Genomic DNA, 27,732 nt, shown 5'->3' on the forward strand with positions numbered 1-27,732 from the left:
TCCTCATTTATCATCATTAGTTAATCTTTTATCATCTGTGTCTTGAAAGTTAAAACTCTTTTTAACTATCAAATACATTGAATCAATCAATTACTGTTTTAAAACAAACACCGCAAACAGTATGTTATTGTTTATAACTTTTGTTCTCTGAATCTTATGTTCCCTCAACCATATAAGTGATGACTATCAATCCACAAAAGCAATATATGCTGTATATTTAGTACTTATACATTATTAGAAAAACACTATTAATTAAACTAATGACTAAATCTAATTAAAAAAAACGACTTAAAAACTACAAAAATATGATGACTTCACGTTGAATGTCAACTCCGTTATTGGCCGTCACCACCATCAGACAGAAAATCTTACAGTGGTGACATCTGATGGTGTTGACACATTTGCCATTTCTTTCACATAAAAAAAAAGGACTTCATGTAGACATTTTGTTTTCTCGGCTGATGCTAGATGTCAGTAGAACCTGCTTCAGGAGAATAAAATGAGCTTAACATTTCAAATGATTTCATATGGCTGTAACACAGGAAATATTAACATTAGGATTTAAACTATTATAAAACTATAAAACTAACCAGGGCCTATCTGACACTGATGTAATTTGTGGAGGTGGAATGTGGTAAGGCGGTCTGTTCGAGTGACAGCTTCCCCTGATATTTCCTGACTTTTTTTTTTAAATTACATTTTAATGAATGTCTGACAGCGTTGACCAAAAGTGGGGACACAGCTTTGAAACCTTATGACACATGCATGTGTCCTTGAAAAACAACCTTCCTTTGATATGATATATTAAGTGTTGCTTTTGATTAAAAAAATCAACAACAACAACGAAACATTTTTATCCATTTTATTGCTTATACCCTTCTCTGTCGACACACTAGTGTAAAGACAATAGATTTAGACAAAAGACAATTTGATATAACAATGATAAAATGAAACTGAAGGGGGTAATTGTGTTAAATACACTCTATTATTAATCCCTCATAACATTACAGTTGAAAATATTTTCATTTTTAAACCTAATAGCAGTTACAGTTGCTGGACATGTTTTGTCCCATGTCTCAAGAATCAGTGAGCTTTTGAATCAATAAACTACTAATATACTGCTAATTAATTATATTAAGATGGTTGTTAATGTATCTGGGGTAGGATAAGGGAGCTAAAATATGGTTATGCAGAATAAGGCATTAATATGTGCTTTATAAGTACTAATAAACAGCCAATAGGCTTGTTAATACTCAAAATTGGTCCCTAAAGTGTTACCACATTTACTCTACTCTATTATTAACTGTTATACATTGTGTACGTAGAGGGTTTTGTGCAACATTATGACTGGAAGGAAAGAAACGAAACAGAATTGATGACGCATTGCTCTTTCCCCATGCAGGAAACAGAAAATGGTACATTGACAGCCAAACTTAAAATAATTGACCTTTGCACTGTCCTGACTGTATATAGACTATATACATTTCTACAAAGCTGAATGATGTTGTGGTTTCTGATTTGATTTGTTTATTGCTGATTTGTCACATTAGTACATCTACAATAATGTGATTTATTTTAAGTGCTTAAAATCCATCATGATAATCTTCAGAAAGAGCCGGAAATGTTTTCCCATGTCCTTTGATCAGAATGGACTGTGAAACACATTTAACACTGCTGAACATGCAGGCATGAGATCACCCTTATTATCACCCTTATAGAAACAATTAGAGACTCCCCAAATCACTGTATTGTTCAGTGGTTTCCTAATGGAGGATGGAGCACATGGATATTAACCACAGCAAGACGTGTCTGCAGATCCTGAGCTGGCTAAGGGTTTCTATGTGCTTTTGACCCTTGGATCGAAAAGTATGGTGTTTATATTCATTTGCATGCTATCTGCTGACTGTTGACTTAGGCAAACTCTCAATTTTAATCCTGTCATGAATATAAACAACTATTTTCTCAGTAACTTATCTCTGAAGATGGTCTTAATCAGAAAAGGGAAGAAAAAGGACGTGTGACCAAGTACGGTGACCCATGCTTGGAATTTGTGGACCTTTAACCCATCCCAAGTGCACACACACAGTACATATGGGATTATTTTTGTGCCAATAAGAATGAACGTAACTTTATAAAACTGAACGTAACTTTCCAAGAAACGATCAAAAATATGCCACTGCAAAAGAAGAAAAACACAATGAAAATGAAAAAATGAACTCAGTCGCACGAATTTAACATGGTCTTCAAATATGCTTCATTCTTTGTTAATGATTTTCAAAGAATCGTTTTCGCGAATCATGGATTCTGAATGCGTTGCCACAGCTTTCGCTTACGCTTCGCAAATTTTCGTTTGCTGTTTTGGCACAAACCTCTCGTGGGGGCGGGCTTAACAGCAATCTACTCTGATTGGCTAATGAGCTTTTGATGGACAGTTGCTCTCTGACCTGGAAGCACGGACGGTGACGTCAGTGGCGCACATATTGGAAAGTTGTTGCGGTGTGCAATACGTCGTGCTTTGTTTATAGAAACTATCAGAACTGTTGCACACTGTACATGAATAAAACTTTTATCGATGTTATTGATTAACGTTACTTTAGCAACACGAACTTCAAGCTGCCCTGAGGGACAAGCTGAGATGGAAGATGATGCCACTCCGTGTCTCTCCTGGGAGCTCATCTTTAGAAACTAAGAGACGACCGTAGGTGAAATACTAATAACATTAATACTTAATATAAACAAAGCACGACGTATTGCACACGCAACAACTTTCCAATATGTGCGCCACTGACGTCACCGTCCGTGCTTCCAGGTCAGAGAGCAACTGTCCATCAAAAGCTCATTAGCCAATCAGAGTAGATCGCTGTTAAGCCCGCCCCCACGAGAGGTTTGTGCCAAAACAGCAAACGAAAATTTGCGAAGCGTAAGCGAAAGCTGTGGCAACGCATTCAGAATCCATGATTCGCGAAAACGATTCTTTGAAAATCATTAACAAAGAATGAAGCATATTTGAAGACCATGTTAAATTCGTGCGACTGAGTTCATTTTTTCATTTTCATTGTGTTTTTCTTCTTTTGCAGTGGCATATTTTTGATCGTTTCTTGGAAAGTTACGTTCAGTTTTATAAAGTTACGTTCATTCTTATTGGCACAAAAATAATCCCATAAGTACACAGTACAAAACTGTAAGAGCAATAGTTCTTTTGTGTATTTATAGATGCCAAAAGAGTGCAAAGCTGAAATCAATTACTCAGCTTACTAGCCAAAAAAATTATTGTTGAATCAAGATATTCCAGAAAAACCTGACTGTTGAATATACAGAAAAAGGTTTTGCTTGTATTAGCTCTGTTTTTGTAATGAGATGAATAAAAGGTGCATATTAATTTTCTATAACAATAACTCACAGTGGATCTTGTAATATGCTAATAATGTCTACAGCAGAGATGCGATGTGCTGATGACAACTCAAAACCAATTTTACTCATGTTTACAATTATTGGGGAAGTCCGGTATGCCACAATCATGTCTTGATGTGTCATGCAGTTTATTGAAACATGTCGAAACATGAAGTAATGTCTTCACCACATGAAATATCTGAAAAAAAAAAAAAAATCTATCAGTGTTTGCCGATTCAAATGGAGTTAGCTGATGGCAAAAATCTCCATAATGACTCATATGAAAGCGTTAGGAAGGAAGAAGAAAGTCAAATTAGTACAAATAAAGAAGACAAATGTTGTTTGAAAATTAGACCACTAATGGGCCCTTAATGGCTGACACAGGCATTGAAATTGTTATCATCTATGTAATGCATCATTAGTGGTTTCATCACACAAGATACTCACAGACCTTTTTTGTCTCTAACAGTGATGTCAGTTCTTCACCCTCTAATGGGCACACCCAAAAAAAAAAAAAAAAAACAGTGAACACACATATACAGTCATGTGATGAACATGTATACAGTCTACTGAATTCCATGGTTTTCCGAATCAGGACATCATTAAAACAAAACTGGTCCTTGGCCGCTCTTAAAATTTCGAAAATAAAACCTCAGATGAACAACAATGCATCCTCCAGAACGATGTGAGAGACTGATAAAGTCATATAGAAAATGAATGCTTCAAGTTATTGCTGCTACAGGCAATTGACTCATAGGGTGTCCTAAACTTTGTCACACCTGGCCTTTCCCTCTTGGCTGTATTTTTCTTAAATAAATAATGACACAGTGTGATATGTCATGTGATGATGTTTATCTGAGGATTTATTTTCCAAATTTTAAGACCTGCCAAGGACCAGATCATTTTTTATTATGTCCTGATACAGCAAACCATGAAATTCAATAGGGTGTCCAAACTTTTTCACATGACTGTACATATTCAGTCATACAACACGATATATATGTGCGTGTGTGAATCCTGTCCAGTTTCTGGCGATTAATGTCCCACGTACAGTAATGTGTAAATCTATACTCTGTGAAATTGATATATGCCATTCAGGAAAAGCGCAGGCTTGTGAATTTTAAGTCATTGTTTGGAAAACCGTAGCCATAGTTTAGATCAGAAAATACTTATAATAAAATAATATTGACAACATGACTAAACATTGACACTAGGACTTCATTCTGATGGAACTCGTATGTTCAGTAAAACACTTTGGAGAGATGAACAATAGATTTCGATCAAGTTACATGCATTTTCAGATACACTCTCAGAAAAAAAGGTACAGTTCTGTCACTGGGGCGGTACCCTAATTTACTACTAGGGTTGAAGCAAAACTCTGCAGGCCTGCGGCTCTCCAGGACCGAGGTTCACCACCTCTGGATTATAAGAAGAGGTGTGAGTGCTTTAAACACTGTAGAGTCGTTCTGTCACTGCATGATTCAGTCTAATAAGATGCATTTTCCCAAAATCCAGGATATGGGGGCAAAAAAATGTATATTTATATCATTCAATATAGTTAATGAATATCACAAGATTTTTTTTTTTTTTTTTTTTTTTGCAAAAATCACAAAGGTGATATTGATTTTATACAACAGTTCAATAAACTAGAAGTTAATATTAAGAGACTTACATTTTATACACCATATTGCCTATTTTTGATCTATTTCGCCAGCAATAAATCATTCCAAACACAGCCACAGCACTGTTTTTCATCTCTAAGCAACATGACAGTGTTTCGTTCCTGAATTAATCAACCGTTTAAATGATTCGGTTCAATCGCAATGACTCGCTTATTAACAGTGACTTGCTGACACCTACTGGCGGTTGTAATTACACATTTAAAGTACCTTTTCATTTTTTTTTTAATAAAGGGGTTATCAGATGCAAAGTTCACTTTTACATGCTGTTTGAACATTAATGTGTGTTGGCAGTGTATGTACAAATCTATCCTATAATGATAAAAATCCATGCAGTGGTTTTAATTAATCTGTAAAAAAAAAATCCATAAAAATAATAATATGTGGCGTCACACCGACAGAGGCCGCTCCCACGATAGTTGATTGACATGAGCGTTTTACCTCAGATCAGCTGTAACAGTCCGCCCTCTTTGTTTCAATGCCCGAGCAGGGATGTAAGTTAGACAAGAATATCTCAAATTGAGCGATTGAGGTGTTGTGTTGCTGGATGTAATAATGAACATAGTGATCGTCATTTACTCCCCACATCTGAGCCACTGAAGATGCAGTAGATTACATTTGTTTGTGAAGGAAATGTGCCTCCTGATCTACATATATCCGTCTATGTTCGTGCGAATCATTTCGTGATCCAGTTTCACCTACAGCAGAAGTGAGTATAAGGGTTTTTTTTAAGAACCTTTGCAATCGTCATTCCTAATAATGTGCTAGTTAGCAAGTTTAGCATCTAAACGCGGCTAAATGCAGCTAAAGTAAACAGGCTCGTCACTCCACAGAGAGAAGAGAGGGGCGGGGCGATCAGAGCTCATTTGCATTTAAAGCAGCCTCGACCAGAATGAGATCATTTTTGCAGAGCTGATTTTGGCATAGTAAAAAGGGTGCTGTTTTTCACTACCATTGAGAATTTTTAACCAAAGTATATTATAGACTTTTCATTAAGACCCTAAAGAATCATATCAACTTGTGGAAAATGGACATCCGATGACCCCTTTAATAATTTCAAATATCAGCATTCAACGTTTTAGGATTCAAATATTACAACATTGTTCATGATTTGTAACTGCAGGTTAAATGCATTCATGTCCTGCATTAAACAGTGTTTGTGTTTTCCCTATATTGAAAAGATGAATTTTGAGGATAATGATTTTATTTGTGTGGTAACAGCCTAAAACATCTAATTATTCTAAGTGACTTTATTGATTAAATATAAGAATTTGATGCAAAACATAATGCACACTTTCAGAAAAAAGAATGGCTTTATAAAGGTAAAAAAAAAAAAAAAAAAAATGCCCACAAAATGTAAAAATCACTTTAAGCTCGGCTAGATATGTAATTCTTTTTTTCTTAGTGATTGTTTGGTACACTTAACTCACTGACCAAAAATAAGCTTTTATCTTAGAATTAGGGTCTTTTCACTTTTGTACCTTAGGGTAACACCTCAGTGACAGAACTGTACCTTTTTTTCTGAGAGTGTATTCCACTGTGTGGTGCTGTTTGTACTGGATCGCAAATGATTAGAAGGGTTTGAGAACTGCACCAAGGGTGTGTTCCCAGAAGTTTCATCATTATCAGCTGTGTTCAACAGAACTTGCGACCACAACTGGCTAATGATGCTTTTGGGAAATGAAATGACTGAAAAAAGCTATGATGCGTTTAAAGGGATAGTTCACACAAAAATTAAAATTCAGTTACACACCTTCATGTCGATCCAAACCCATAAGACCTTAGTTTGTCTTCGGAACATGATTAAGATATTTTTGATGAAATCTGAGAGCTGTCTGATCCTCTGTAGACAGCAAGGATCCTACCACATTCAAGGTCCAGAAAGATTCCAAGAACATAGACAATATAGTCCATGTGAACCATAGTGAACCACAGTGGACCGTTGCTGTCTATAAAGGGTCAGAGAGTTCTCTGATTTAACTAAAAATATCTTAATTTATATTCAAATGAAGGGCTTAGGGGTTTCTCTAACAGAAGTGATTTGTTAAATGTTAGAAATCCTTATGAAAAAGAAATCAGACTTCTGATTATGCCAAACTAAATAAATTATTATATTAAAGCCGTTTTATGCATAGAAGCACATTATATTTCCACAATTATGAGTAAAACAATCAAGTTTACTTCAAACTAACTTGCTATACACATGTATAAACAAATGTTTTAAAGGGGTCATCTGATGCTAAGTTCACTTTTATATTTGAACATTAATGTGTGTTGGCAATGTATGTACAAATCTACCCTGTAATAATAAAAATCCATGCAGTGGTTTTTAATGAATCTGAAAAAATAATATTCCCTTTTTCAAATCGAGCCATTCTCAGATGCCTGTCATTGTGGCGTCACACCGACAGAGGCCGCTCCCACGTTAGTTGATTGACATGGGCGTCTTACCTGAGATCAGTTGTAACAGTCCAACCTCCATGTTTTGATGCCGGAGTAGGGATGTAAGTTAGACAAGAATTGAGCGATTGAGGTTGAGATTGAGGTGATTGAGGGAATTGTCCTCCCGATCTACATATATCCGTCTATGTTCGCGCAAATCATTCGTGATCCAGTTTATCGGCTAAACGCGGCCAAATGTAAAAAGTAAACAGTAAACTAAAGTAAACATGCTTGTCACTCCACAGAGAGAAGAGAGGGGTGGGGCGAGCAGAGCTCATTTGGAAAATGAGCTCTAAAGTGCAGCGAGATACTATGGCTCAAACAAGTTGTGTTGAGAACATTTAACAGGTTGTCTTAACTCGCTTGCTTAACTTGCCTTTAATTGGCCTTAAAAATCAGTTGAGGGACCTGTTAAAGGGTTAAAAAAAAATTGGAAGCAACCCACCTCACCATCCATTAAGGTATCTCTCTCGCTTCAATTTGCAGATCTCATATTGGCCACTAGAGGGAACTAAGAACTCAAGAATGTTATATTATGCATTTAGTTATGTAGGCCTACTGATTTCAAATGTTTCTCTTGTTTCCCCTTAGGACTGTAAAAAGCTATTCGTATAATGATTGTATCTTTCAGTTAGCAGTATTACTATATTTTTAAGCCTCAAAAATGATCAACCCAAAAAAGCTAAATCTGTATATTATTCACAAGTATAGGACCCCATCTAGAGTGAGACCACAACATCAGTTACAATATTCTTTTCCACATTTTAAAAAATAATTTCATACCACAAGTGGAGTGCAAGTAAAACAAGCAAGAACACAACATGACTATGGTACACTACTACAAATTTTAGCACAAAAAGTCTAGCTATGGACAACAACAGAAAATGAGATACAGCTCTTATGAAAATGAACCATGGTTTTATTATAGTAAATGTGTAGTAATAACCATAGTTTGTATAACCATAGTTTTACTACAGATACCATATGGTATCTATGGTTAGTGTAGCAAGACCATGGTTAATTTGTGGTTACCATGGTATAGTAACCATGTTTTTGGGTTTTATTTGTAGTAAAACCATGGTTCATTTTCATAAGGGAGAGCAGTTACTCCCCCTTCAGGCACAACAATCTCTTTTACATATTCTCTCACAGCGCTCATCAGTCACGGGACAGAGATCAATCTAGAACAATCCAGTCTATGGAAGATGAAGAGACATACAAAACAAGGACAGCAATCTATATTCACAAAATTATGCAGCTTTCCTTTGTTAAAGGCAAAGCTCATACATAAAATAGAGGGATGGAAAAATACTTCAGTTTATGGTTAAAGTGAGTTGCCTCATGCAATGCTGCTTTAGTTTTAATAGATATTAAGTTTAACAACAAACACACAGCCCTAGCCCTGATGGAGCCACAGGCTAAATCCTGGATTAAGGTTAACGATAGTCTTTAACCAAACTGCTGTTATGATGGGTAGCACTGCCTGCAACAGAGATGAGAAACATTCAGAAGGAGCAGAACAAACCACAGGGCACAATAAAAACACACTCCACGCTCTTATCTACGAGGCATCTTTATGAAACGTTCTCAATGTGGCTTTTATGGTCTCTGAAATTATTTTTTATTTTTTTTAAGGTTCAGAACACTTGGGTGGTACAGAATCCGAATAACGAAAGGGGTTTTAGATGTAGTTTTATTGCATTTCAGCAAATGAGGGATTCATGTAAAATTGAATAAATGCAGGCCTGCATGCATGCAGTGTTCTCTAGATGGCACTGTTTCCAATGAAGTTCATTATCAGTTTGCTTTCTGTAGTGGACGTCGTTTTAACAGTTATACAGTCCAACTGCAGGTTACATCGTTAAAAGTTGGTGACTGATATTATGAGTGAATCACTGAATCATTCACTAAACCGATTCACTCGGAAAAACTGATTTATTCTGGAATGAAGCAGTACTGGATCTGCATGTGGCTCGGAAACACATAAACGTTATTCTGCTTCATATGGGATCGTTTTTGATCACAGATCTAAAATGGCAGGTCACATTCATTTATGTAGCTCCTATAGATTATTTCAAAGCAGCATCACTTTCATAGCAAGAAAATAAAAACAGTGTTACCAGTCAAAAGTAAAAATACCAGTAAGAATTCTCGTCTGCTTTACTATTTAAAATAACTGCTTTCTATTTCAATATATTTTAAAATGTAATTTATTCCTGTGGTCAAAGCTAAATTTTCAGCATCATTACTCCACTCTTCAGTGTCACATGATCCTTCAGAAATCATTTTAATATGCTGATATTTTGCTAATTTGCTGTTCAAGAAACATTTGTATTATTAGGGTCAATATCACTGTAGGGTGCCTTTTGGTGTCCTGTACATAAATAACTAATTTGCCAAAATAACTTAAAACATAAAAATCACTATAAAAGGGTGTGTTATATTAAGCTATGTTTTTATATTCATAACAAAAGCATTACTGGGCTCTTTAGATACATGTTCTAGATTTTTTTTTTTTTTTTAAACTTGTAGGAAAATGTCATGTTATTTGCTATGTCCCATGCACTGCTCATTAAATTTGAATGAGAGTAGAATATAGTCAAATCATAAAATTAAAAAAAAAAAAAAATGTGTTTCCAATCTCTTATTTTGTTAAATAAGAGATTGGATACCATTTGTTAATAAAAACAATATTTTTATTTAATAAAAGATACGAGTTTGTCCATGTCCCTTAAATGGTTGTCCACCCTGTCATATTGGCGAATCCGCCCCTTTAAGAAAAGGCCATCCCCGTTAGTGACAACTTTTTTGTCTTTTTGTGTCTTCAGTGGCGAAAATTTCAACAGCTGAGGTGAGTAAGCTGGTGACTTTTAAACTGACGAATTTTCTTAATATGAGTTTGCTTGCTTTTTCTAAGCTCATCATGGCCACCCTGTCTGCATAAAATATATGGTGGAAGTGACTGGAATATAGTATTTTCAAAATATGTAAGTTTAAATACATCAAATTCTCTTCAACAACCAGAAAAAGTATTTAGCTAGTCACAGTTTGTTGTAAGCTAATATGCTAATTGAAGCTCAAAATGTCCACCCTGTTGGCCACTTAGACTAGATAGGGTGGACATACACATGACAGGGTGGACATAGCATTCATTTGTGGTTAATATTCTCAATCAGTGTGATTGCAAAGTTAATGATATTATCTATTATTATATTATTTTTTTTAAGGTTAAATAAATGTTTCATTGTCATATTTTGTCATGCTTTGTGTGTTCTGCTTTATGTGTCCACCCCGTCATGTTTTACATAAAATCACATGGTTTACATAAAATCTTTTATTTATTTATAATGTAAAAGCAAACAAATAACCCTGTTTAGGAAAGGGACATTATACCTTTCAGAAAATATGCATCTTAATATTGCAATGAAAAGTTATTTAACAGTAATATATGTCCATGACAGCGTAGACGTATCTTATGGTTTCTGCTTCGAAAAACGGCCTATAATTATCTAAACAAAAATGTGTGTAAGCTCAGCTAATATGTTTCTATAGTACTTAAGTGTCTACCATTTATGACATAAAGCAACTGGGGAATTAAGACCAAATATTTAAGTATTGTGAGGGTTGAAAGGCACTTTATTTTGGAGAAAAAATTTCTTTTATTAATAATAAAATTAATACTGTTACTTAGGAAGAATGCTTTAAATTGATCAAAAGTGATGATAAAGACATTTGTAATGTTACAAAAGATTTCTATTTCAGATAAATGCTGTTCTTCTGAACTTTATATTCATCAAAGAAACCTAAAAAAATCTACTCAGCTGTTTCCAACATAATAATAATAAATGTTTTTTGAGCAGCAAATCAGAATTAGAATGATTTCTGAAGGATCATGTGACTGCAGCAATGGTGCTAAAAATTCAGCTTTGAAATCACAGGATTAAATTGTGTTTTAAAATATATTCAAACAGAAAAAAAAGTTATTTTAAATAGTAAAAATGTACTTTTTTTCTGTACTTTGGATGACATAAACGCAGGCTTGGTGAGCAGAAGAGACTTCTTTAAAAAATCTTACTGTTCAAAAACTTTTGACTGGTTTGTTAATTAAAGAAACTCTACAGAAAGACTTATTATTCAGCTCAATTTAGTGGTTTCAGTGTTGTTTTAATTCAGTTCATTCACTTGTTGCAAAGTTTACCAATTATGAAACAAGCTCAATTCAGCTGTAAGTCATTTTTCAGCTCAAACTCAATGCTGATTCAGTAAGTTAATGTAGGTTACTCAGTATTAGCTACATTCTGTATCATAAAAATTGGAATTTCACATAACTCAGGAGCTATGTCACTTTTATTGAGTGAATACTTTTAAAATGCACTCTGTCTGGGCAACACACCATCATTTTCATTGCATTTCTTAAAACCTCAATCATTCCTTACAGAGGGCAGGTCCTGCAGCTGGAATCTGGGAAAGAGATGGGGCAAATGCACCCAGGTGCTCTTTGGGGAATGTTGGCCTGCAGCCCAAAAGCTTCATGTGATTATTGTGAAGATGGACTAAGCCACATTCCAAAAGACGCTGAAACACCTTTCACTGCATACATCCCCTCACAATTAGATGACATAACAACACGGTTTGCTTACGTCTCGGGACTGCGCTGTTGACAATATAGTGACAAAGACATGACGAGGCGTCTAATGTCTGTTCTCACTCTAGATTCTAATTAGCTTTCAGTTGTTATGGATGATTCAAAACTCTGCCCTTAAGATAAAACAGCTTGTATACGTGCCCAAATTAAAAAAATAAAACATGAGATATAAAGGATTATTATTATATTTCACTCAGTATAAATCTCTTTTTATAACATCTGCAAGCCCGCATTTGAAAGTAGGAAGCACCAGCACAAGAGAAAGAGACAGAACAGCAAAACTCTCTGTGGTGTTTTGACACACTGATGGACATGTCCCAGCATGCTGTGCTTTCACAGCATGCATTTCACATGGCTGATACTGTGCTTTTAAATTATTTAAGATCAAAATAATTGAACAGATCAGTTTTATATTTTTTGGGATACAAATGAAAGCAATTAAAAAATTGAACATTTTTGTCTGTGATCTCCATACATCTTTTATTTTATTTATACAGAGTTCCATCTTCCAAGCAAAGCATAAAATGTACTAACTTTGTATATTCTTCTGGGTAAGGCAGTAACCTAAATAAGCGAGGTGTCTAGTATGAGTGTCTAGTATGTTATGTAAGAGCATATTTTCCCGTATATTTAGCTCACCGTTCGAGCTTGTGATGTTCTCTCCACCTACAGCTTTTTCCTGCTGTGACATGCAGTGGCCTTATACCAAAATAATTAAAGAGTGAAGGACTTTGTTTTGATTTAACCGATGACAGCTTGTGTAGGAGTGCGAGATCCGAAAGCCACTTGTGCTTTACCTCCTGACGTTCAAAATCATAAGCAAAAATACAGGTGTTCAGATGTGCAGATAAAAAAAAAAGTAGAACTTAGTCCAGACCGACTATTGTTGTATCCTATATGGCATCCCTGCTTATGTTTGATGCTTGCAACATTAATAGATATATAAATGCTGTTATGTGACAAATAGTGGCTAATAAAATACAGCATAAATTTCCTAAAAAGGGCAGGTCAAAGTCATATGGTGCAAATTATCCTTGACTATGGCAGGTGTAACTATTAGTTGGTGCACTTTAGCCACTCTGAGGCCACTAGGCTGTTTTTAGAGTTTTATTTCTGCCTTGTGCCTATTCAGGATCACTGCCACTTTTAACTGCCTTGAACAGAGCATATGAAGCTTGGACTGTAAGAAAGTGAGCCTGGTTCATAATGACTTGATACATAAACATTTGACATAATTGGAGTCACTCTTATTTCACTATACTACCAGTCAAGAGTTTTTGAACAGTAAGATTTTTACTGTTTTTTTTTAAAGAAGTCTCTTTTGCTCACAAAGCCTGCATTTATTTGACTCAAAGTACAGCAAAAACAGTCAAATTTTGAAATATTTTTAGTATTTAAAATAACTGTTTTCTATTTGAATACATTTTAAAATGTAATTTATTCCTGTGATTTCAAAGCTGAATTTGTAGCATCATTCAGTCACACAATCTTTCATAATCATTCTAATATTCTGATTTGTTGTTTAAAAGTTTCTTAAACAGCAAATCAGCATATTAGAATGATTTCTGAAGAATAATGTGAAATGCTGAAAATGTAGCTTTGATCATAGGAATAAATTATATTTTAAAATAATATTATAAGGAGTTATTTTAAATAGTACAACTATTTCACAATATTACTGCTTTTGCTGTATTTTGGATCAAGTAAATGCAGGCTAGGTGAGCACAAGAGAATTCTTTTAAAAACATTACAAATCTTACTGTTCAAAAAATTTTGACTGGTATATTGAAAGAAACAAAACCTCATTAGTTGTCAGTTCATATACATGAAATTGCAAACACCAGCTTAGAAGAGTCTGGTTGTAGACTACAGTCTAAGGGTGTTTTCCTTACCATGGTGGGCAGGGTTTACTGTTTTTGATGCACTTTTCATGTTGTAATAATACTAAATGTATGCCTGGTTCACTGAGTTCACTGAGTGCTTAAATAGTAAATTGCAGAACTAGGATGAAACTTGGCCACCGCACTAACATACTGTTGCGCTCAGAATTAAATGTTTTCCGTTCTCTTTGGACCAAAAACAGGACTGTGTGCATTTGGAGTGGATATAAATATTTGCACTGTACTCACCATTGAAAATAACACTGTCACACCTTCTTTCATCTCAACATCTACCAAAAAAGTGGAGTTGTTTTCCTAATGAGAAACCACAATGCATTGCTCTGAAATTACTCTAATGAAGAGTAAAAAGAATGCAACTTAAAACAGTGTGGGTCCTAAAAATATAAGGGTGTTTGTGATTTTGGTGGTAGCTTGTGGGTTGAGGCTGTAAACCAGCAATCAGATGCTGGTTCATATCCTGCTTTGGAAACCCAAGCATGTTAACTTTCTATTGGACTGCTGCCTTTTCAGCTATTTCTGACCACTACTTTTGGAAAAGTGTTTGAGACACCTAATATCAAACCATTCTATATATGTTATTGGCAATATATTTTATTTAACTCTCTACTGCAATGTTGCCTTTGGGTATCAAATTCATTTTTGTTTGTTTGTTTGTTGTTTTGCAAGCACAATATACTGTACACTACCAGTCAAAAGTTTTGTACAGTAAGATTTGTGATGTTTTTTTAAAGAATCTCTTCTGCTCACCAAGCCTGCATTTATTAGTATTATTAGTAATATTGTGAAAGTAGCAATATTGTGAAATATTTGTACTGCTTTCTATCTGAATATATTTTAAAATGTAATTTATTCCTGTGATCGAAGCTACATTTCAGCATCATTACTCCAGTCTTCAGTGTCACATGATCCATCAGAAATCATTCTAATGTCCTGATTTGCTGTTCAAGAAACCTTTATTGTTATTATTATTGTTGATATTATTAATATTATTATTATCATCAATATTTCAAACCGTTGAGTACATTTTATTCAGGATTCTTTGATGAATAGATCAGCATTTATCTGAAATAAATTATAAAAATTAATACTTGGTTTAAATAGATATATATTTCAGATATATGCTGTTTTTCTGAATTTTCTATTCATCAAAGAAGCCTGAAAAAATGATACTTTTTTGAGCAGCAAATCAGAATATTAAATATTAAATCACAGGAATAAATAACATTTTAAAATATATTAAAATAGAAAACTATTATTTTAAATAGTAAAAATATTTCAACATTTTACTGTAGCAGAAGAGATTTATTTAAAAAAAAAAAAAAAAAAAAAAAAAGTTTAAATCTTACTGTCCAAAAACTTTTGATTGATAGTGTACATAAATAAACTAGTCAAGTTAAAGGTAACGATTTTTATTACTGTTGTGGTTGTTGTCACTATAACTGGTAATGTTAATATAATTTAAATAAAAATCATTTAAATTTGTTAGTGAGAAAAAAAAATCAGTTTAAATCATTTAGATTCATATAAGCTATTTGTTATTGCCTGTGACGTCACTCAGTCATTCAACACAGGCAATATTTCCGATGTCATCATGTTTTTTTAATTAGCATTTTGTATTTATTTTTGTGTTTATTACATTTCTTAACATTTTAAAAAAGGTTTAACACCTTTATTAATTACAGTGCTAAAAAATAGTCCAGCTCTTCTGGGTTTCCGTTATTCCACAAGCTTCCTCTAGAGCTCATCGCTTGCCTGCCCCGTCGCTCTTTCCCTCATCGGGGAAGGCGGGACCGTATTAGCCGAGCAAGGGCGTTCTTTCTGCGGTCACAGGCGGCGTAGTCGTTCTAGGGGTGGGTCTTTCTTGGCAAAGGAAAACCCACCTTTTTCATTGTTTGGATCTCGAAGGAATGTGATGGTTTGATCTTGCGGCGCAAGGGAGGGGGGTGAGAGAGAAGGAACTAGCGAGGACCCTGCTGAGAGCTGCTCTATTCATCCTCAAAAAGTCAAACGCGACTGAGTGGTTTGCCCTTCCAGAGAGCTACCTCCGAAAAACCGTCACCGTTCTTCTCTTGGTGTTCAAGGTAAGAGAAACCCGAAGCGGGGTTGTTAAGCTAGTTTAGTGGAAGGAGAGCTGAATGGTGGAATCTTGCCCCCTAGACACAACTCCAAACTGCGGCAACTTTGTCACCCTCCTCCCCCTCCAGTTCTCTGCAGCGGAGGAGCTCGTTAAGCCGGACTGCGGTGATTTTAGTCGAGCTATTTTGTGACTGATGTAGGAATGAAAGCGTCGTAGGGATGCGGGAGTAAACTTATCCGGGACTTTCCGAACTGCGGATGTTTAGTAGCCGAGCGGTAACTAAAACATAATCGAGTATGTGCTGATTTTAGGGGGCTGAACCAGAGATTCCCTCTGTATTCTCATTGAGACCTTCTACGTCAGCAGCATCGCACTATGTAGCGAAGTAAAGTTTACCTTTACAGCATTTAAGCTCGATTTGCACTTTATTTGTTGCGCGCTAGCAATTAAATGTCAAACCGATTTAAATTCCTCGCCACGTACACCAGAGGTTCCCAACAATATTGTGCGTTTTCAAACAGGAAAAGTCGCTTTCTCTAAGAACAAAACCGCAGACGTTTAGGGAATTTGGTTCGGTTACAAGACAGAGTCTAAATAGGTTCTTTCTTACAGAAAGCAGTTTTCTTTGACTGTGTGCTTAATCTTGAAAGCGTTTTTTGCACGTTTCTGCCGAACAAGCAAGCAGGCAAGACTCATTCCGGTGTTAAGGGCTTCGGTTATGAAGCTCATGTTCGCCTGTCAGATATCCCGTGTTAAATTTGGATTTCTGTATCGTAACGTGTAGCTTTTTGACGCAATGTGTGTCCCGACCTGCTATTTCAAGCCGTGGCTATTAATGTTGACAGCAGTTATTAGAGATGCGATGTGCGTTCACACACAGTGACAGGCACAATTAAATGCGTTTGATACGGTTAACCTTACATGGCTCATGTTTAGGCTTATATTAGTAATGGAAAGTCCTGTTTTTGCCTTGGCCTAAAAATCAGGTGTTTATTTTTGACTTGCGTGCTGGATGTCGAGTAGAGGTCAGGAAGACTGATGCTTTCCTAATGTACTTTGGCACTCTGTGTATTAGAGTATTTTCATGTGACGACTGAAAATACACACGCAGATTTGTTTTATCCCAGTGATTCGAATCTTTTTAATGATTTCACCAAAGGCTTGTTCTGATTTGCTAGTGACTCTTTCTGCAGGTAACATCGTTCCGCCAGTAGGTGGCGAGAAGCGAGTCCACGCTTCGAAGTTACGTAGTATGCAAAAAGTATTTTAGATAAGTAGAATGGCTGAATACACCATATTATTTATGCATATTTATTCCAACAGTAAAAAGTGCATTTCAGAGTCCATGATATGCATTTGTTTAATCGAAAATACAAAGTTGGAATGTTGAATGTTGAAAAGGATTAGTTCACTAGCAGATTTTTTTTTTTTTTTTTTTTTTTTTTTTTTTACAGATAATTTACTCACCCCCTTTGTCATCCAAGATGTTCATGCCTTTCATTCTTAAGTTGTAAAGAAATTATGTTTTCTGAGGAAAACATTTCTGGGACTTTCTCCATATAGTGGACTTCTATGGTGCCTGCGAGTTGGGCTCTAAACGATCTCAGCTGAGGAAGAATGGTTTTATCTAGTGACACAATCAGTCGTTTTCTAAAAAAATAAAAATTTAGATACTTTTAACCTCAAATGCGATGCGCATGCGTACTCTGTGCACTCTGGTTTAAGACAGGGTATGTCAAAAACTCCCATCTCATTTTCTCCTCCAACTTCAAAATCATCCTACATCACTGTTTTACCTTTTTTTTGTAAAGGGAGTTTGACCTTCTTTGCATGTTTACTTTGTAACACTGGGTCGGTACTTCTGCAGCCATGTAGGACAATTTTGAAGTTGGAGGAGAAAATGAGATTGGAGTTTTTCGAATGACCCTTACTGTCTTGAACCGGAATACGCATAGTTCATGCAGAGCTAGACAAGACGGGCATTTGAGGTTAGAAAGTATATAAATTGTACATTTTTGTAGAAAATAACCAATCATTTTGCTGGATAAGACTGGGATCGTTTAGAGCCCTTTGAAGCTGCAATTAAACTGCATTTTGTAAGTTCAAACTCACTGTCACCATAGAAGTGTTTCCTTCGAAAAACAATTTCTGTATGACTGAAGAAAGAAAGACAGGAACATCTTGGATGACAAGGAAGTGAGTAAAATATACATACATTTTTGTTCTGGAAGTGAACTTATCCTTTAACTAGACAGTAGAGTACATAATGTATAGTATGTCATTTGGGACACAACTAATGACTCATTCAATAAAGGGGGCGTGTTCGTTCAATAGATCCAACCAATGATGTTGCTTCTTTACAGCCCACATTCAGATGCAGTTGGTTATAGATAGTCTAGTGGAAAGCAGTTGTATGCCACAAAAAAGCAGACTTCAGTTAACAAAAAATGAGTTGTGAAATAGAGCAGGAATTATTTGTTTTATTAAAAGATTCACACATGAAAAAATACTGCTGATGTATATACATACCAGTGTTCATTTGTCAGGTAAGCAGCAGTGGTGATGGTTGGGGGGTTGGGGAGCTGGGGAGCTGACAGAAAAAAATGAAACACTAAGCACAGAGAGAACAGCAACCCCCATACAAGCTCCATTACATTAGGCAGGTGGGGCCCATAAAGCAAGAGAGGGAAGACGAGCACAGAGAGGACCTGCCATGACCTGTCCTAGACTCAAATGCAGAGCATTGACAGATTTCCAGTAAGGCTCTAAACCACTTGTCTGCGTATGTTTTGGTATGAACAGTAAAATAGTCCACTCAACTGAATATCATCACAGCTTGCTGGTACTTGATAGTTTATAGCATTTCTTTAAGGTTTAAACTTGTATCTTGCTCTAGCTTTGTCTTTGTGTTGATATGCTGTGAGTTGCTTTGATAAAGCAGTTTCTGTGTGTCAATGCATTCATTTGACTTTACTGACTTAGAGGGACAGTTCACCCAAAAATGAAAATTCTGTCATTAGTTACTCACCGTCATGTCGTTTTAAACCCGTAAGACCTTCATTCATCTTCAGAACACAAATTAACATACTGTCATGAACGTGCATCGAAGATTGACACCGAAGAGAAGAAATTGTTAAAAAAAGACATTATTTTTGTTTCCTTTGCACACGAAAAGTATTCTAGTAGCTTCATAACATTATAGTTGAACCACTGATGCCACATGGACTATTTTAGCAATGTCCTTACTACCTTTCTGGGCCTTGAACATGGTAGTTGCGTTGCTGTCTGTGCAGGTTCAGAAAGCTCTCAGGTTTCATTAAAAATATCATAATTTGTGTTCTAAAGATGAATGAAAGTCTTACGGGTTTGGAACGACATGAGAGTGAGTAATTAATGACACAATGTTCGTTTTTGGGTAAACTATCTGTTTAACTTTACTGTCACTGCATTCTTGCTGAATTACAGTATTCATTTCCTTAAACCAAATTAGTCAGATACCAGCACTGACAGGCTGTTTGAGAAGCCCTCATCTTCAAAAATCATCAACAAGACTACATAATGCCAAAGAAAATATGACATTAAGCATTTATTGTAGGTACATTTGTTAGGCTGTCACTTGTAAAATCTGCTTCCTGAAGCAACACCAGCTGAGAGCCACTGTACTGTAGCTGGAGATCTGGACAACATTCTAGAGCCGGATGTATTTGCTTTCTACCAGAAGCAGTGTGTTGTTCTTTGTCCGTTTCTATTGTAGCTTATCTCTCTCACTCCTCCTCTCGTGTGTTTCACGACCTGCTATGCCTTTTCACATGTCTCTCACCTTAGACGGCCAAAGGTTGATTTCTGATGAGCTGTTATTGTTGGTTATACAACAGTACATGTGAACTTTGTCAGCTGAAACAGGATGGGTGGGTGTTTGTGAGCGAAGGCAGGGGCAGTTCTTGCGCGAGAGAAAGTTAGGAGACAGTTTGCACAGTGATCAAGCAATGAATGCCGGTGCGCTGTAATTCCTGCCCTCCCTCTCCGCTTTTCTTTATGAGCAGGCCCTGCTTCTGGTTTTGCCAGTCTACTGATTGCTTTTCCACTTGGAGGAAGCATGCAGCGAAACGCTTGTGATGGTTATCGGTGTCCAATAAGAGTAATTACCAGACTTAGCACCAGACCCAAGGATTATGGAGAGGCTAAATGACTAGTTTGAGGTTTAAATGGAATACTGCGGTTTAGTCCCGGTGTTTTCTCTCTTAATCTTCTCTCTTTCTTTCTCAAATGAACCGACAGATTCTGACACCGCATTGTCAGTAGGTCTTCATTCTGTTACAAAATCGTAGTTTTACAGGAACGTCATGGTACTTCACACGATATCATTGTTCTTCTTTCTCTGTGAGAATAAGGCTGTGATTTGGCACTTCTTCTTAAATGCAAAGGGAAGTGAAATTTATTGTGTATTTTACCACACAGATGTACTCCTACATGTCAAACGGTAAGGCCGTTGTAAACGTCATTGGCGGATTAGCTGTTGGCACCTAGAAAATGTGCTCTTGACATTAACATTATCTTGAAAATGGCAGTGGAATAGTATACACGCAAAATGACAAAACTCTTTCAGTAATTCTTTGTGTTCCTGTGAACGGACATATAATCAGATGTTTATGAGGAAGGATGACTAGATCTGGTGCACAGCTGAGTGTCTCTTCAGTTTTGTGCTGTCAGGGAGTGGGAGAGCTTGCTGACAGACATCCAGCCTGAGAAAGAGGTGTTAAAGTGTGAACACAGGAAGACTACAGCAGCTCCTCCCACACACAAACATACACTGAACCAGTCCAGCTGTCCCAGTCTGCCCTGAGGACTGATTTTCACACAGTACCACAGGACTTAAAGGTGCTTCTCAAAGTTTACACCTGGTTTTTATAGGATTATGAAAATTCTTTCATCATTTATTCTTCCTCGTATGGTTTCAGACCTGTATAATGCAAATAAGGTATTTTGATTAACTGTCTTTGTCCATACAAAACAACTCTGCAGTCATTTGACTTACAAAATGTGTTCTTAAAATTTCCAGAATCAAATCTGGAAAGCCACTACGTGCAGCTGCGCATGCATTGTGGTGGCAGAAAAATACCAGTAACAAGTGGAGTGAAACATGTAATATCCACGGAATAAAAGATAAAATGTATTGTTGTGCTTTTGGACGTCAGAATCGAAATGCAAATCATTTTTATAGAATACTGTCGTCAAAGTCGCCATTTAAAGCTAAACGCAGATGTTTAAACGTACAGACTAATGGATGAAATTTGCTGTGATTACTCTACTTTTAAAGCATAAATTCGATTTAAACAATAGGTCTATATAATATTCACATACGCAGTTCGTAGGGGACGATTATATTAGCCCTACAGTTACAGCATGAAATACGATTTAAACCTATAAAATTTTACTTACAAAACAAATAGTTACGGTTCTTGATTCTAATTGGTTGAGCCGCATTCTAAGCTGTTGTAAAGTACTTTACAAACATACAACTTTGTTTACGTCTGCGTGTTGCTCGGCAACCACAACCGCTTTTGAGGAACTGCATTGTTTGGCGTAAGATGATGTTTTTATTAATATCATTACACTTTATTTGCTTTGTTGTTGTTTTTGTGAAACCTTACTACATATATGGAATAGCCATTTTATAAAAACAATAATATGTTATAAATTCACTGTAAACCATGACTACTTGGGGCGTATTGCTTTAATTTACCTATTTTATCTCACAATTCTGACTTTTCTTACAAAAGTTTTTTGTATCTCCTAGTTTGGACTTTATAACACAATTTAACTGAACGATAGCGAGTTGTCCATTTCAGGGGAAAAAAGCCATGAAGTGTGGGATATAAACTCATTAGAAAGTATGACATGTTGATTTTTCTTATTAGAGTTGTAAGATATAATCTCGGAATTCTGAGAATAAAGTAAGAATTTTGAAATATAAACTCAAATGTAACTTTTTACTGTTTTATTCCATGGTTTCCATAGACTGCCACTTGAAAGCGGTCATTTTCTGCCACCAGATAGGCTCTGTCCACAAAAAACATTGTCAGTGTTTGCAAACACTGAATTGGTCTATAGACACTTTTTGTCTGGAAATTTTAGCAAATTGGTTACTGAAGTGACCATACGTTAACCGCCTGTCCATTAGATAGGCGCATTAAAGGGATAGTTCACTGAAACATGAAAATTACCCCATGATTTACTCACCCTCAATCCATCCTATAGGTATATATGACTTTCTTCTTTCAGATGAATACAATCAGAGATATGTTAAAAAATGTCCTGGCTTTTCCAAGCTTAATAATGGGATTTAAGATTTTGAAGTCCAAAAATAGTGTCCATATTTCATAAAAAGTGCTCCACATAGCTCCTGGGGGATAATAAAAGCCTTCTGAAGTGAATCGATGTGTTTGTGTAAGAAAAATATCTATACTTAAAACTTTATAAACCGTAATCTCTAGCTTCTGCTAACTGTCATGCGCACATTTACGAGAGAGTGGCTTTTTAGTGGATGATGTACAACGTAGGCGTAGCGTAAGCTCTCATGACAACCAAGTTTTGTTTACAGCAAAGGAAAACCAGTCTCAGTAAAAGAAAATACAGTTTCAGTAAACGGGTGTTCATTGACGTGATGCACTTTTGTGTATATTTTATTTGCCGTGATCAAATTGCATTACTTATATCGGCCGTTGGCTATAAATAAAACCCCCACGTCAGTTGACCACTATTCGCTTGCAAGAACTCACAGCAGTTAAGTAATAAAGAGGCACCCAGCCAGAACTGATATCCCAAGTACTGCACTGCGTCTGGGATTGCTGATTTGTGCTTGGATCTGCTCAGACCTGCTCTTTCTGTGATGTTTTACATCATAGAAAATACTTGTAAGAAGAAATCATCAGATTCTCCAGTTCTAATCACTCAAAGTCATCTGTAAAGGATGTCAAATGTCTTTCTCCTCGAAAGCGTCCCACCCTTTTACTGTCTCATCTGCGCACAAACACGCCCGTGTTTACATTTGGGCATGTGTACAGAATACAGAAGATTTATTGTGTGTTATAGAGCAGGTGCGCATTTATGTGGTATTTTTACACCTGGTATTAAGATCCGCGTCGGGGAAGAAATTGGAAGTGTTCAAACCGAGACAGATTGCTGTTCACACCTGGTATTACCGTGCATCTCAAATGCTTGTCAGTCACCAAACGATTTCTCATTGATCTTTGACCCTGCTTTTTGTGTGACAGTATCCACGCTGCTGTTCAGGAGTGTGGTAGTAAGAGTGGGAGTGCGCTTGAAATATCCCTAAGGTCTCCTGAAATAGCTCAGCAGATCCAGGGTGATGCACACACAACAGCCCACATGCTCTGTGATGGTGTAATGTTCTCTGTATCCGGGACGGCACACTGGACACAGCTGCAGCTCTCTGCCGCTGCAGAACCAAATGGTTATATTTAAGTTCATTAGCTTCTGTGCGTGTTTGTATTGGGTGGAGATGGGGAATTCCATCAGGGATCTGGCTGATGGTTCTCATGCACTGTCCTAATTTCCTTCTCCTGTGCTGTAAAGTCTAGTGTGCTACAGAGGCCTAATAGGCCTCTTGCAGAGTTTTTCCCACCTTTAATCTATGAGTCACTAGGAGTGGACAAGATACTGGTTATTCACAATCAGAGCTGGGTAGATTACATACAAATTGTAGTCAATTACTGATTACAGATTACAGGATGAAAACTGTGGTTAGTAATCTAATGTACAGTACCAGTCAAAAGTTTTTTAACAGTAAGATTTTTAATGTTTTTTTTTTGTTTGTTTGTTTTTTTTTTTTTTAAGTCTTTCCTGCTCACCAAGCCTGCATTTATTTTATCCAAAGTACAGCAAAAACAGTAACATTTTTAAATGTTTTTATTATTTAAAATAATTGATTTCTATTTCAATATATTTTAAAATATAATTTATTCCTGTGATTTCAAAGCTGAATTTCCTCAAGTCACATGAGAAAGTCCTTCAGAAATCATTCTAATATGCGATCCTGGACCACAAAACCAGTCTTAAGTCGCTGGGGTTTATTTGTAGCTATAGCCAAAAATTCATTGTATGGGTCAAAATTATTGATTTTTATTTTATGCCAAAAATCATTAGGAAATTAAGTAAAAATCATGTTCCATGAAGATATTTTGTAAATTTCCTACTGTAAATATATCACAACTTACTTTTTGATTAGTAAAATGCCTTGCACAGAACTTCATTTGGACAACTTTAAAGGTGATTTTCTCAATATTGAAATTTTTTTGCACTCTCAAATTCCAGATTTTCAAATAGTTGTATCTCGGCCAAATACAAATATTATCATGTCATAACAAACCATACATCGATGAAAAGGTTATTTATTCAGCTTTCAGATGATGTATAAATCTCAATTTTGAAAAATTGACCCTTATGACTGGTTTTGTGGTCCATGGTCACATATATTGATTTGCTTCTCAGAAGAAAAAATTCTTCTTCTTCTTCTTCTTCTTCTTATTATTATTATTATTATGAAAACAGCTGAGTAGAATTTTTTCAGGTTTCTTTGATGAATAGAAAGTTCAGAAGAACAGCATTTATCTGAAATAGAAATCTTTTGTAACATTATAAATGTCTTTATCATCACTTTTGATCACTTTTGAAAAATTCAATAAACGGAAAAAAGTTTAAAAAACATATTGAACAACAAATCAGCATATTAGAATGATTTCTGAAGGATCATGTGATGCTGAAGACTGGACTAACGATACTGAAAATTTAGTATTCAAATAGAAATGAGTTATTTTAAATAGATATATTTCACAGTATTACTGATTTTGCTGTATTATGGATCAAATAAATACAGGCTTGGTGAGCAGAAGATATTTATTTAAAAAACATTAAAAATCTTTCTGTTCACAAACTTTTGACTGGTAGTGTAGGTTACTCATTTTAGGTAATGTATTCTGACTACTATTTTTAGATTACATTTTATTCTATGTATTTAATTTTTTTTTATCTATTTAATAATTTTCACTCTAATTGCCTATAGCGGTTTGCTCAAGTGATGGCTCCTCTGACTGAAAAAATCACTTTTTTTAAAACAATTTTAATAACAAAGTGCATGAATATGAAAGGCTGAAAAAAAAGAAAGAATTTTTTTTTTCTGTATTATATTTATACTCCATTCTCTTTAAAGCAATAGGACTCATTCACCTCTTTGTATGCTGTGAGGCTGTTGGTTTTTTTAATTCTGCACTGCACTGCCTATTTTTACCCTCCACATGGAAACACAAGCAGAGATTCTCGGGTCCAGCGCTGACCTGATTTCCAGTCTAGCAGAGAGGTTCAGGCATGGGCAGGGAAAGCAACTGTGCCCTATACCTCCCTCCGCACTGTTTCTCACTGATGCATGAACTCTAGTTTTAGCTGACGTTTTAGCCACGTTGCTGTCTACACGCAGTACTATAAAGTTCAGAGTGAGTGTTAATAAACACTTTGAATGCACGTTGAATAAACACTGAATGAACCCATCTGTCAAACATCTGACAGATTTTTTTTTTTTTTTGAGAGCGAGCCATTGCTTTCGTAATACTTGTGTTTACTGTAATCCACGAGTATAATGCAGCAAGGACAATTTGGGAGAATCAGATTTTCCTTTATCTTGAACATCTGCCATCACCATTATGTGTTTACGCTCTATAGAGGATAGCAACATTAACGTATGAGTGTACTTGGGCCTTGTCCCGAATGCCACTCCAAGCCTTGCATTCTGCCTCCAAAGTCCACACTTTGACATAATGCTGCTTAGAAGTCTAGGTTAGTATTGGCCATTGTGACGACCACAAGTTCACATCAAGTTCACCATTTGGGGCGTTGTTTGAGTTGATGTATGTAAGATTAAACCAGGGTCATTTGACATGAATGCAGCTTTTTTGCCAGTATTTCTGTTTCAGATCAGATATAAAAATAACTTTTTTCCTTTTTTAGCAAAATTTCCAGTCTTTTCTGTTTTTGGTGGCTGAAATTTCAGTACACCCCTACTTTTTAAGTGGCCAACTCTTGATAGTCATTGACATTTTATGGCAGTTATCAAAAGAAATGCTTGATGTTTAGTAACCCAAATTTCTTTTTTCCTAAATAGGACCACTTGAACAGCAAAAAGGCTGATTTTATTGAAGTTATTCAGCTACTTTACTTTTGCACTGCATGTTTTAAATGGACCCAAGTGTTTTCCTTTTTACACATATCCTAACAACAAGCTTATTTTTTTTATTAATTACTTGCAAACCCTTAATTTTAAAATTTTTAAAAAGTGAAATGCCTGGAGGGACACCACATAACAATTTAAAGAAAAAGTTCACTTCCAGAACAAAAATTTACAGATAATTTACTCACCCCCTTGTCATCCAAAATGTTCATGTCTTTCTTTCTTCAGTAGTACAGAAATTATGTTTTTTAGGAAAACATTTCAAGATGTCACTTCATATATTGGACTTCATGGTGCCCCCGAGTTTGAACTTCCAAAAGGGCTTTAAAGGGCTATAAACGATCCCAGTTGAGGGTCTTATCTAGAGAAACGATAGGCTTATATAAACTACACTTTGTATTCTTTTTAACCTCAATTGCTCATCTTGTCTAGCTCTGCGTGAACTGTGTATTCCGGATCATGACAGTTAGGGTATGTCGAAAAGCTCCCATCTCATTTTCTTCTCCACCTTCAAAATCGTCCTACAGCACTGTTTTACCTTTGTTTGTAAAGTGTTTGATCTCCTTTGCCTGTGTACTTTATAAACACTTGGTACTTTCCGCGAAGTAGGAAATGAGAAAATGAGATGGGAGTTTTTCGACCTAGCGTAATTGTCATGAACCGGAATACACAGAGTTCGCGAAGTTTCGCAGAGCTAGACAAGACGAGCATTTGAGGTTAAAAAGTATATAATTTATTTATTTATTTTTTTTTTATTTTTTTTTTTTTAGAAAATAACTGATCAGTTAGCTAGATAAGACCCTTCTTCCTCGGCTGTAGAGTTGTACTGGGTTCCGTACTTTCAGTACCGCTCACATTTGAGCACTGTTGAGCCGATTTTTAAACATTGCTGATTGGCCATAGTGTTCACGCGCTCAACAGACATGACTGTGATTGGCTACAGTGATAAGCACTTCACGCTCCTCACCGAGCGCACACATGTAAGCACAATGGGACTATTTTTTAAAATTTCAGTACCGAAAGTACCGGACCCGGTACCTTTTTTTTGTTTTAGAAGTGAACTTTTCATTTAATGAAAACGTTAGCATTTGACTGCAATTTTAAAGTACTGCTCAGCATTACAGGGGTAAAAAATGGAGAACTTTATCAGCTGCATCCATTTCTTGGTTATGATTCAACATCATACTATAAAAACATCATACTGTTTAAAAATGAATAGGCCTAAAACATTGCCCAGAGGGACACCACGTATCAAGCTAATGAGAACATGTGATCATTTGACTGTCATTTTGAAGTACTTCTTAGCATTACAAGGGTACATGACAGAGAAGTTTATCAGCTGCGTCCTTTTGAAGAAC

The 27,732-nt window shown here is 35.9% G+C and overlaps 1 protein-coding gene across 1 annotated transcript in view; it reads left to right on the forward strand.

Annotated features, from left to right (window-relative positions):
• Positions 1-15,836: 15,836 nt before the first annotated feature.
• The window catches only part of luzp1 (leucine zipper protein 1), a 57,357-nt gene continuing 45,461 nt past the window's right edge, over positions 15,837-27,732 (forward strand). Inside the window, 1 exon segment of the mRNA XM_051134273.1 lies at positions 15,837-16,138. The gene's annotated coding sequence lies outside the window, so the exon portion shown is untranslated.

Source organism: Labeo rohita, chromosome 17, assembly GCF_022985175.1.
Source record: "Labeo rohita strain BAU-BD-2019 chromosome 17, IGBB_LRoh.1.0, whole genome shotgun sequence".
NCBI classification, from domain to species: Eukaryota; Metazoa; Chordata; class Actinopteri; order Cypriniformes; family Cyprinidae; genus Labeo; species Labeo rohita.